At 37.6% G+C, this 13,436-nt stretch overlaps 1 non-coding gene across 1 annotated transcript; it reads right to left on the reverse strand.

The window, feature by feature from the left end:
• Positions 1-6,104: 6,104 nt before the first annotated feature.
• Positions 6,105-6,223, reverse strand: LOC120035423. Its single transcript, XR_005474182.1, has one exon. It is a non-coding gene; the product is annotated as a 5S ribosomal RNA (ribosomal RNA).
• Between the last annotated feature and the right edge of the window lie 7,213 nt (positions 6,224-13,436).

Genomic DNA, 13,436 nt, shown 5'->3' on the forward strand with positions numbered 1-13,436 from the left:
TCTCTTTTAATATCCCTATTTATTTGATGCAAAACCACATTTGTAAAAATCCTATTATGTTTCAATTTAAAATCATTGTCTTCACATTCTATAAAATTATATTTTACATTTACATTCTTCCATATTGATTTTACATCCATGTTTGGAAACACCCTAGACCACACTTTCTCCGCAGCAGGACTTTTTATCTCTTTTAAAATACATTTTCTATAAACCATTTTAACTTTTAGCCCTGATAAATCATGTTTCTCCCCATTACTTTCATAATATAAAACTGGTAAAGCCCTAGATCTTTTGACCACCTCTTTGTTTATTAAAATCACCCACTCCCCGGGAATACATCCTAATATTTTCTTGTACATATTCTCCACAGTAGTTTTACTTATTTCTTCATCTACTTCAACCACATTGTCATATATAGCCTGAAATGGAAGAAACCCAGGAATTACCTCATATGCTATGTCACCTATCTGCCTCATCCCAGCCCTCATAAAATATTTACAAAACAACATCATATTATTGCACTTTATCTTTGGATTTAAAAATATCGGCTGATTTAAAATATTTTCTAAACTGGTACATTCATAATAAATATTTGGTAAAAACCGCCCCCAAGCCTCAAACACTTCTCTGTAAAACAAAGGTATATTACCTAACATTTCCTTCTTCATACTCATCAATAAACCATTGTCCCCCATCCTCCCAACCTCCTGCAAATACTCTTTAAAAAACCTTTTCCACCCATAATCCAATTCACCAAATAAATATTTCCGTACCATTTTTACTCTAATTGCTGTTTTCCTTACACTTAAATCTACCAACTTCAAACCCCCCTCCTCATAACCTGCAATCAAAGTTTTAAAAGCTATTCTCACCCCCTTCCCTTCCCATAAAAAATCAACTACAATTTTATTCATTTCAGATAAAACCCATTCTGGCATATCCAAAACATTCATTACATAAATAAATATTGACATCAACAATGAATTTATGACAATTACTTTCCCTTTTAATTTCAAAGACCTCCCCCTCCACATATTTACCACCTTTCTAACTTTATTTATTACACCACTCCATGTCAAATCCCTAGCTTCCATTTCTTTCACCCCTAAAAACACTCCTAATACCTTAAAATAATCTTTAACCACTTTAAAAGGAAAATTCCCCTCATTAATCTTCCCAATATACATTACTACTGACTTCTCCATGTTAACCTTTGCACCCGATGCTTGTCCATATACTTTAAAACACTCCATCACCCTTTTTACACTACCCTCATCTCTAACTGTTATAGTGGTATCATCTGCGTATTGATGTATCAAACTAAAACCTCCTTGCGGAGTCTCTACACAATTTATAAGATTATCTCTTTTAAGAAATGCTGCTAAAGGTTCTACCGATAAAACGAATAATAAAGCTGATAAAGGACACCCCTGTCTCACAGATCTCTCAAGAATAAAAGAATCGGTTAAAACCCCATTACATTTCACCCTACTTTTTGCCTTCTTATATAATAATTTTATCCATCCTATTATTCTATTACCAAAACCATATTTATCCATTACCCTAAACATAAAATCATGTTCCACCCTATCAAAAGCTTTATTTAAATCTATGCTTAAAACAATTCCCCCCATCTTATCATGATTCATTTTATTTATCACATCTCTAATTGTATTAATTGTATCCGCAATATCTCTACCAGGCACACTATAATTCTGTGTAGGTGCTATAATATCATTTAAAACTTGCTTCATTCTATTTGCCAGTATCTTTGCTAAAATCTTATAATCCGAATTTAATAAACTAATTGGCCTATAATTCTCCAATTTTAATTTACTCCCCTTATTTTTATATAAAATCGTTATCAGTCCTGTCACCATAGATTCAGAAATACTATCATTATCCTCCATATATTGATAAACTTCCAATAAAATAGGTGCTAAAAAACTGGCATATATTTTATAAAACTCTGCAATTATTCCATCTACTCCAGGACTCTTATTTACTTGTAAACCCTTAATCGCATCTTTAACTTCAGTCAATGTTATCTTCCCATCACACATTTGTTTATCCTCTACATTAATTTGCACATCCACACTATCCAATATCTCCTTTACACACCCCTCATCCACCTCCCCTTTCTTAAATAAATCCTTATAAAAATTCTGCACTGTTTCTAAAACCTCTACATAATCATTGACAACTTCACCCTTTATATTTTCGATCTCTCTAATATATGTTCTCCTCTGTTTATTCTTCTCTAAACCAAGAAAAAATGAAGTACATTTCTCCCCCTCCAAAACATACTTTGCCTTACTTCTTATAATTGCACCCTTACACTTATCTATTTCATATTTAGTCAATTGTGCTTTTAATTCCAAAAACTTTCCTATATTATAATTAGGTTCACTGTCACACTTCCTCATTTCTTTATCCAATTTAGCCCTCAACTCATTTTCTTCTCTTTTCATCCTACCTCTCTTTTTCCTTGCATATCCTATACTAAAAACTTTTATTTTTTCCTTAACCTTATCCCACCATGAACACTTATCATTCTCTTTCTGCTTATCCTCCATTTCACATGCTATCAAAGATTTAAGTTGTTTCCCATATTCCTCATCTCCCAAATACCCTGCATTCATACACCATATTCCACCCCCTGTTCTTTCCTTATCTAATCCCACTGAAAATGTTAAACCTGCATGATCACTAAAAGTTGTAAAAACATACTTAATATCTTTCATAAAATTCCTTAAACCTTCTTTTACTAAAACCAGATCTATCCTCGTTTGTTTCAAATCCCCTAAAACCACCTGCCTTCTAGAAAATTCTCTTTTTTCTGGATTTTCCTCTCTCCATATATCAATTATTCCTTTTTCTAACATCATCTTCTTTAAAACCCCCCTAGATACATCACTTCTAAAAATAGCTCCTCTTGTCATATCCAGTCTATCCATTTTAACATTAAAATCCCCAACTACAATACAGTTTCCCTCACACCATTTCCCTATTTCTAAAAATAAATCTTTGCGCTCTATTTCAGTATTAGGCGCATAAATATTTATAATTCTAAAAACCATACTCATATATTCAAAATCTACAATTAAAATCCTCCCATTATTATCATTATATATCTGTTTCACATTATCCACCACATCCCTCCTCAATAAAATAGCAACCCCACTTGAATTCCCTCTGCCGTTGTTTACATAAATAAAATCCCTCCATATTTTTTTAACTTCTAAAACACATACATTATCCCAGTGCGTCTCTTGAATACATAAAATATCTGACTTCTTCATTTTTATTATTCTATTAAATTTTCCCATTGTCCTCAATCCATTTGCATTTATTGACATTATATTTACCATTCTAATAAATAATAAAATGATAAAATATAATTTCATTTTCCTCTACCTGTTATCCAGTTTCTTTCCTCTTCCACCCTTTCTCTCCCCCTCTTCCCGCCGCTTTCCTCTTCCTGTATCCTTCCCTCGTTCTTTCAATCTTTTCTCCATCCTCCGTATCCGATATCTCTTCCAAGTCCATGTTTTCCAGCCAACTCACCCTCTTGACATCCACATCCGTTGTGCTCCCCGTATTCATCTCCGTTTCTTGTATAGTCGTTGTGCTCCCCGTGCTCATCACCGTCTCTGGTATTGTCATCAACTCCATAACCCCCTCCATTTCTTCACCCCCGAGCTACTTGTTAGTGCTGTGCCTTCCCCCAAAACCTGTGAGTCCCCCGTGCTTCCCCCCATTCCACTCCCCCCCTCCTCCTGAAAACTCCCTCTTCTTACTTCTGAGTCCATACTGCTCCCAATTTCATTTATCTTCTGGTCCTTCTTCCTTCTTCCTTCTTCCGTCTCTCCACCCTCCACCACGTCCTCTCCTCCATCTTCTTCTCCTTCTTTCGACAATACAACTGCTTCCTCGAATAGTGTTTGACTCCCCTCTCCAGCCCTAACCTCTCCACAGTTGCACTCCGCCACTCTCTTTCTGCATCCACCACAAAAATTCCTTTCCTTCTCTCCATCACATTCCCTCGCATAGTGTCCTTGATTGCCACACTTAAAACACTTAAATTCCGGGCAGTCTTTAACTATGTGCCCGGGTTGAATACACATACGACACACTCTGACCTGTTTGTCATGGATGACTCTGAAATATTCTGCTCCCTCCAACGTCTCAATTCTTGTAGAATAAGGTAATGATGTCACTTTTTCTGTGAACTTGACCTTGCAGAAACGTGTCCCGTCAACCACCTCTGTTCCTGGCCAAACTCTCCTCCTTATCTCCGAGACAGCCGCCACTCCCCAGCTACTCAGCTTGCCCAGTATCACACCGTCTTCTACATATACTGGGAGATTCATGAACGACACCACCACTTCCTTCACATTAATATCTCTCGCCAGAATCTTTGTATCCTTTATTCTTAATCCATCCATTAGACGTTCTTTTCCTTTTTCATTTCTCATCGTAATTTCGTACTTCTTCTCCCCTTTCATTCGGCATCCCACCACCTCTCCACACACCTCCTTAATTGCTCTTAGTAGTTCCATTGTCGTCACCTTGTCTTCTCCTTCCAACTCAATTGCCACCGTGTATTCCTTGCCATATTTCATTTCTTCTTTATCTTCATTTTTCTTCCGTTGCGCCTTTTCGTTGTCTTTGTCCATTCCGTTTGTCTTTTCCATGTTGTCCGTCATAGTAAAAAAATGAATCCAAAAAACTCTCCCCCAAGCAGAAAAACTGCAAGGGGGAAGACTAACCAAACTTAAAACTATTCAACTGAAGAAAATAATAAATTATATTGCAAAAACCAATTAATTAACAAAAATAGCTCTCGAGCAAACACTCTCCAGCAAACACTCACTCACAGCTCAGACACTCGCACCTGTCGTCACTTCTCCAATCAGGAAATGCGCATTCAGGCTGGTATGGCCGTAAGCGAAGGGCAAACTCTTGGTACACTATATAAAGGCAATGTGTCGCTCACTCATCGGGAGACAGAGGAATGTCCACGTTGTGACTCAACACACTGAAAAAGCTCAAACCTTGCTTACATTTCCAGGCCATATATTTCACTCTTGGGGGGGGGGGGGGGCATATCCTATGTTGACACTTATGACAACTTCATGGACTAGGGCCCTATAAAATACGGCACGGAATCCAGACATTCAAACAGAAATTCAACATTATTCAAAAATGTTTTGAACTAAGGAGGAAGTCAACTAAATCCCTTCAACTTGTTAGAAAATGCATTCATTTGCCCAAGTGAATCATAAGACATGAACAAAATGCATCAGTGATTCGTATTTCTACGCAACTTTCAGAAACGGCACAGGACTGCCCAGTTTCTGTGCGCATGCGTGCGGAGCGCGCGCATGTCTACACTTTGTGTAGCCGTTAGCTTATGAGGCTAATGATATAACCTTCTTCTGGTAGAAAAGGAAAGGCTTCCCCCAAAACCTTCTCAATTAAAAGTTAACTGCAAAGTAGCCTATGCCAGCCTGGCAGAATTATATCATGATTATTTGCATCAATCCAGTGGCCATTTGTTTTGCAAACTCCGCAATAACACGAGCGCTACAACACGAGCGCTACAGCAACACCGCTTAACCAAACTAAGGTCTCTTCCTGGCGCACACTTGCGTTTAAGGGTAACTACAAAAGTGGTCTCCTGATAGGGTTTAAACATTGTCATGGACATCCAATCGTGTTGTTTTTATATTAATAAAAAAGGTTTATTTTGAGAGCGAAAACCTGCAGAAACAGGGACGAACGGGGAAAAGTAAATGGAGAAAAGGGGGAATTTGGGGGGGGGGGGGGGGGGGGGGATCAGGCAAAACATTGAAGGGATTTTACAGGGCCCTAACGGACTACAGACATTGACAGTCTCCTAGCCTAAAAACAAATGCTGAATGTACTTCCTACATTTTGAGGGAAACGCACTGTCCATTATTTGATTTGATCAGGGCAGGGCAGGGAAGCACTAACAAACTGCATTTAGTCCAATAAAAGACATGATATTATTAGGGCGATAAATAAAAGGCAGTTGCTCCACGCATGACACAAGAGAACCCTCTACTGGAGCAAAAAGCTTACAGCACCTGGTATTCCCAGGCGGTCTCCCATCCAAGTACTAACCAGGCCCGACCCTGCTTAGCTTCCGAGATCGGACGAGATCGGGCGTATTCAGGCTGGTATGGCCGTAAGCGAAGGGCAAACTCTTGGTACACTATATAAAGGCAATGTGTCGCTCACTCATCGGGAGACAGAGGAATGTCCACGTTGTGACTCAACACACTGAAAAAGCTCAAACCTTGCTTACATTTCCAGGCCATATATTTCACTCTTGGGGGGGGGGGGGGGGGGCATATCCTATGTTGACACTTATGACAACTTCATGGACTAGGGCCCTATAAAATACGGCACGGAATCCAGACATTCAAACAGGAATTCAACATTATTCAAAAAATGTTGAACTAAGGAGGAAGTCAACTAAATCCCTTCAACTTGTTAGAAAATGCATTCATTTGCCCAAGTGAATCATAAGACATGAACAAAATGCATCAGTGATTCGTATTTCCACGCAACTTTCAGAAACGGCACAGGACTGCCCAGTTTCTGTGCGCATGCGTGCGGAGCGCGCGCATGTCTACACTTTGTGTAGCCGTTAGCTTATGAGGCTAATGATATAACCTTCTTCTGGTAGAAAAGGAAAGGCTTCCCCCAAAACCTTCTCAATTAAAAGTTAACTGCAAAGTAGCCTATGCCAGCCTGGAAGAATTATATCATGATTATTTGCATCAATCCAGTGGCCATTTGTTTTGCAAACTCCGCAATAACACGAGCGCTACAACACGAGCGCTACAGCAACACCGCTTAACCAAACTAAGGTCTCTTCCTGGCGCACACTTGCGTTTAAGGGTAACTACAAAAGTGGTCTCCTGATAGGGTTTAAACATTGTCATGGACATCCAATCGTGTTGTTTTTCTATTAATAAAAAAGGTTTATTTTGAGAGCGAAAACCTGCAGAAACAGGGACGAACGGGGAAAAGTAAATGGAGAAAAGGGGGAATTTGGGGGGGGGGGGGGGGGGGATCAGGCAAAACATTGAAGGGATTTTACAGGGCCCTAACGGACTACAGACATTGACAGTCTCCTAGCCTAAAAACAAATGCTGAATGTACTTCCTACATTTTGAGGGAAACGCACTGTCCATTATTTGATTTGATCAGGGCAGGGCAGGGAAGCACTAACAAACTGCATTTAGTCCAATAAAAGACATGATATTATTAGGGCGATAAATAAAAGGCAGTTGCTCCACGCATGACACAAGAGAACCCTCTACTGGAGCAAAAAGCTTACAGCACCTGGTATTCCCAGGCGGTCTCCCATCCAAGTACTAACCAGGCCCGACCCTGCTTAGCTTCCGAGATCGGACGAGATCGGGCGTATTTTTTTTTTTTTTTATCTTTTATTATGAAAAAACACATAATATTTACAACATTCAATCAATAATAAAAAAGGATGAACAATTCATCCTTTTACAAAATCAAAAAATAAAAAATAAATAAAATAAAACCTATTAAAAAACACAATCATCCACTAAATCCACTTAATAATGAAATACAAGTTTCCCATTTGACAGAATTTCAATAAAAGTACTCCCCCACACAAATAATTTTTCAAAATTTCCTCCACCGTATCTATATATTATCTCTATATCTCTCTCTAATATGCTCCTAAAAAAACCTTCCACACTCACAATTTTCCCTTCATAATGACCTAAATTTCTTCTTAATCTTATCGCATATCTAGCATGACTTAGTATAAAATTCACCAAATTAAAATTTAAAACTTTACTTTTCCCATTTACACCAAAAAGAAACAACCTCCTCCACTCCACCCCAGTAAAAATCTCTTCTCCCCAATGTTTTACTAAAAGCCCTTTTAAAAACTCGTGAAAGTCTTTCAACCTACTACATTCAATAAAAAAGTGCATCAAATTTTCCACCCCCGTACCACAAATATCGCATTCTCTTTTAATATCCCTATTTATTTGATGCAAAACCACATTTGTAAAAATCCTATTATGTTTCAATTTAAAATCATTGTCTTCACATTCTATAAAATTATATTTTACATTTACATTCTTCCATATTGATTTTACATCCATGTTTGGAAACACCCTAGACCACACTTTCTCCGCAGCAGGACTTTTTATCTCTTTTAAAATACATTTTCTATAAACCATTTTAACTTTTAGCCCTGATAAATCATGTTTCTCCCCATTACTTTCATAATATAAAACTGGTAAAGCCCTAGATCTTTTGACCACCTCTTTGTTTATTAAAATCACCCACTCCCCGGGAATACATCCTAATATTTTCTTGTACATATTCTCCACAGTAGTTTTACTTATTTCTTCATCTACTTCAACCACATTGTCATATATAGCCTGAAATGGAAGAAACCCAGGAATTACCTCATATGCTATGTCACCTATCTGCCTCATCCCAGCCCTCATAAAATATTTACAAAACAACATCATATTATTGCACTTTATCTTTGGATTTAAAAATATCGGCTGATTTAAAATATTTTCTAAACTGGTACATTCATAATAAATATTTGGTAAAAACCGCCCCCAAGCCTCAAACACTTCTCTGTAAAACAAAGGTATATTACTTAACATTTCCTTCTTCATACTCATCAATAAACCATTGTCCCCCATCCTCCCAACCTCCTGCAAATACTCTTTAAAAAACCTTTTCCACCCATAATCCAATTCACCAAATAAATATTTCCGTACCATTTTTACTCTAATTGCTGTTTTCCTTACACTTAAATCTACCAACTTCAAACCCCCCTCCTCATAACCTGCAATCAAAGTTTTAAAAGCTATTCTCACCCCCTTCCCTTCCCATAAAAAATCAACTACAATTTTATTCATTTCAGATAAAACCCATTCTGGCATATCCAAAACATTCATTACATAAATAAATATTGACATCAACAATGAATTTATGACAATTACTTTCCCTTTTAATTTCAAAGACCTCCCCCTCCACATATTTACCACCTTTCTAACTTTATTTATTACACCACTCCATGTCAAATCCCTAGCTTCCATTTCTTTCACCCCTAAAAACACTCCTAATACCTTAAAATAATCTTTAACCACTTTAAAAGGAAAATTCCCCTCATTAATCTTCCCAATATACATTACTACTGACTTCTCCATGTTAACCTTTGCACCCGATGCTTGTCCATATACTTTAAAACACTCCATCACCCTTTTTACACTACCCTCATCTCTAACTGTTATAGTGGTATCATCTGCGTATTGATGTATCAAACTAAAACCTCCTTGCGGAGTCTCTACACAATTTATAAGATTATCTCTTTTAAGAAATGCTGCTAAAGGTTCTACCGATAAAACGAATAATAAAGCTGATAAAGGACACCCCTGTCTCACAGATCTCTCAAGAATAAAAGAATCGGTTAAAACCCCATTACATTTCACCCTACTTTTTGCCTTCTTATATAATAATTTTATCCATCCTATTATTCTATTACCAAAACCATATTTATCCATTACCCTAAACATAAAATCATGTTCCACCCTATCAAAAGCTTTATTTAAATCTATGCTTAAAACAATTCCCCCCATCTTATCATGATTCATTTTATTTATCACATCTCTAATTGTATTAATTGTATCCGCAATATCTCTACCAGGCACACTATAATTCTGTGTAGGTGCTATAATATCATTTAAAACTTGTTTCATTCTATTTGCCAGTATCTTTGCTAAAATCTTATAATCCGAATTTAATAAACTAATTGGCCTATAATTCTCCAATTTTAATTTACTCCCCTTATTTTTATATAAAATCGTTATCAGCCCTGTCACCATAGATTCAGAAATACTATCATTATCCTCCATATATTGATAAACTTCCAATAAAATAGGTGCTAAAAAACTGGCATATATTTTATAAAACTCTGCAATTATTCCATCTACTCCAGGACTCTTATTTACTTGTAAACCCTTAATCGCATCTTTAACTTCAGTCAATGTTATCTTCCCATCACACATTTGTTTATCTTCTACATTAATTTGCACATCCACACTATCCAATATCTCCTTTACACACCCCTCATCCACCTCCCCTTTCTTAAATAAATCCTTATAAAAATTCTGCACTGTTTCTAAAACCTCTACATAATCATTGACAACTTCACCCTTTATATTTTCGATCTCTCTAATATATGTTCTCCTCTGTTTATTCTTCTCTAAACCAAGAAAAAATGAAGTACATTTCTCCCCCTCCAAAACATACTTTGCCTTACTTCTTATAATTGCACCCTTACACTTATCTATTTCATATTTAGTCAATTGTGCTTTTAATTCCAAAAACTTTCCTATATTATAATTAGGTTCACTGTCACACTTCCTCATTTCTTTATCCAATTTAGCCCTCAACTCATTTTCTTCTCTTTTCATTCTACCTCTCTTTTTCCTTGCATATCCTATACTAAAAACTTTTATTTTTTCCTTAACCTTATCCCACCATGAACACTTATCATTCTCTTTCTGCTTATCCTCCATTTCACATGCTATCAAAGATTTAAGTTGTTTCCCATATTCCTCATCTCCCAAATACCCTGCATTCATACACCATATTCCACCCCCTGTTCTTTCCTTATCTAATCCCACCGAAAATGTTAAACCTGCATGATCACTAAAAGTTGTAAAAACATACTTAATATCTTTCATAAAATTCCTTAAACCTTCTTTTACTAAAACCAGATCTATCCTCGTTTGTTTCAAATCCCCTAAAACCACCTGCCTTCTAGAAAATTCTCTTTTTTCTGGATTTTCCTCTCTCCATATATCAATTATTCCTTTTTCTAACATCATCTTCTTTAAAACCCCCCTAGATACATCACTTCTAAAAATAGCTCCTCTTGTCATATCCAGTCTATCCATTTTAACATTAAAATCCCCAACTACAATACAGTTTCCCTCACACCATTTCCCTATTTCTAAAAATAAATCTTTGCGCTCTATTTCAGTATTAGGCGCATAAATATTTATAATTCTAAAAACCATACTCATATATTCAAAATCTACAATTAAAATCCTCCCATTATTATCATTATATATCTGTTTCACATTATCCACCACATCCCTCCTCAATAAAATAGCAACCCCACTTGAATTCCCTCTGCCGTTGTTTACATAAATAAAATCCCTCCATATTTTTTTTACTTCTAAAACACATACATTATCCCAGTGCGTCTCTTGAATACATAAAATATCTGACTTCTTCATTTTTATTATTCTATTAAATTTTCCCATTGTCCTCAATCCATTTGCATTTATTGACATTATATTTACCATTCTAATAAATAATAAAATGATAAAATATAATTTCATTTTCCTCTACCTGTTATCCAGTTTCTTTCCTCTTCCACCCTTTCTCTCCCCCTCTTCCCACCGCTTTCCTCTTCCTGTATCCTTCCCTCGTTCTTTCCATCTTTTCCCCATCATCTGTGTCCGATATCTCCTCCAAGTCCATGCTATCCAGCCAACACCCACTCTTGGCATCCACCTCCGTTGTTCTCCCCATATTCATCTCTGTTTCTGCCACCGTCATCGCTGTGCTCCCCGTGCTTGTCTCCATCTCATGTACAGTCGCCTTTGTGCTCCCCGTGCTCATCTCCGCCTCCGTTATTGTCCTCAAACCCAAAACCCTCTCCATTTCTTCACCCCCCGAGGTACTTGATAGTGCTGTGCTTTCCCCCAAAACCTGTGAGTCCCCCGTGCTTCCCCCCAGTCCACTCCCCCCCTCCTCCTGAAACCTCCCTCTTCTTATTTCCGAGTCCATACTGCTCCCAATTTCATTTATCTTCTGGTCCTTCTTCCTTCTTCCTTCCTCCGTCTCTCCACCTTCCACCACGTCTTCTCCACCATCTTCTTCTCCTTCTTGCGACAATACTACTGCTTCCTCTAGTATTGTTTGACTCCCCTCTTCAGCTCGATCCTCTCCACAGTTGCACTCCGCCAATCTCTTTCTACATCCACCACAAAAATTCCTTTCCTTCTCTCCATCACATTCTCTCGCATAGTGTCCTTGATTGCCACACTTAAAACACTTAAATTCCGGGCAGTCTTTCACTATGTGCCCGGGTTGAATGCACAACCGACACACTCTGACCTGTTTGTCATGAATGACTCTGAAATATTCCGCTCCTTCCAACGTCTCAATTCTTGTAGAATAAGGTAATGATGTCACTTTTTCTGTAAACTTGACTTTGCAGAAACGTGTCCCATCAACCACCTCCGTTCCTGGCCAAACTCTCCTTCTTATCTCCGAGACGGCCGCCACTCCCCAGCTACTCAGCTTGCCCAGTATTACACCATCTTCTACGTAAACTGGGAGATTCATAAAAGACACCACCAATTCCTTCACATTAATATCTCTCGCCAGAATCTTTGTGTCCTTTATTCGCAATCCATCCATTAACCGTTCTTTTCCTTTTTCATTTCTCATTGTAATTTCGTACTTCTTTTCTCCTTTCATTCGGCATCCCACCACCTCTCCACACACCTCCTTAATTGCTCTTAGTAGTTCCATTGTCGTCACTTTGTCTTCTCCTTCCAACTCAATTGCCACCGTATATTCTTTTCCATATTTCATCCCTTCTTTATCTTCCTTTTTCTTCCGTTGTGCTTTTTCGTTGTCTTTGTCCATTCCGTTTGTCTTTTCCATGTTGTCCGTCATAGTAAAAAAATGAATCCAAAAAAAACTCTCCCCCAAGCAGAAAAACTGCAAGGGGGAAGACTAACCAAACTTAAAACTATTCAACTGAAGAAAATAATAAATTATATTGCAAAAACCAATTAATTAACAAAAATAGCTCTCGAGCAAACACTCTCCAGCAAACACTCACTCACAGCTCAGACACTCGCACCTGTCGTCACTTCTCCAATCAGGAAATGCGCATTCAGGCTGGTATGGCCGTAAGCGAAGGGCAAACTCTTGGTACACTATATAAAGGCAATGTGTCGCTCACTCATCGGGAGACAGAGGAATGTCCACGTTGTGACTCAACACACTGAAAAAGCTCAAACCTTGCTTACATTTCCAGGCCATATATTTCACTCTTGGGGGGGGGGGGGGGGGGGCATATCCTATGTTGACACTTATGACAACTTCATGGACTAGGGCCCTATAAAATACGGCACGGAATCCAGACATTCAAACAGAAATTCAACATTATTCAAAAATGTTTTGAACTAAGGAGGAAGTCAACTAAATCCCTTCAACTTGTTAGAAAATGCATTCATTTGCCCAAGTGAATCATAAGACATGAACAAAATGCATCAGTGATTCGTATTTCCTACGCAACT

This window comes from Salvelinus namaycush, unplaced genomic scaffold, assembly GCF_016432855.1.
Source record: "Salvelinus namaycush isolate Seneca unplaced genomic scaffold, SaNama_1.0 Scaffold1050, whole genome shotgun sequence".
Classification (NCBI taxonomy): Eukaryota; Metazoa; Chordata; class Actinopteri; order Salmoniformes; family Salmonidae; genus Salvelinus; species Salvelinus namaycush.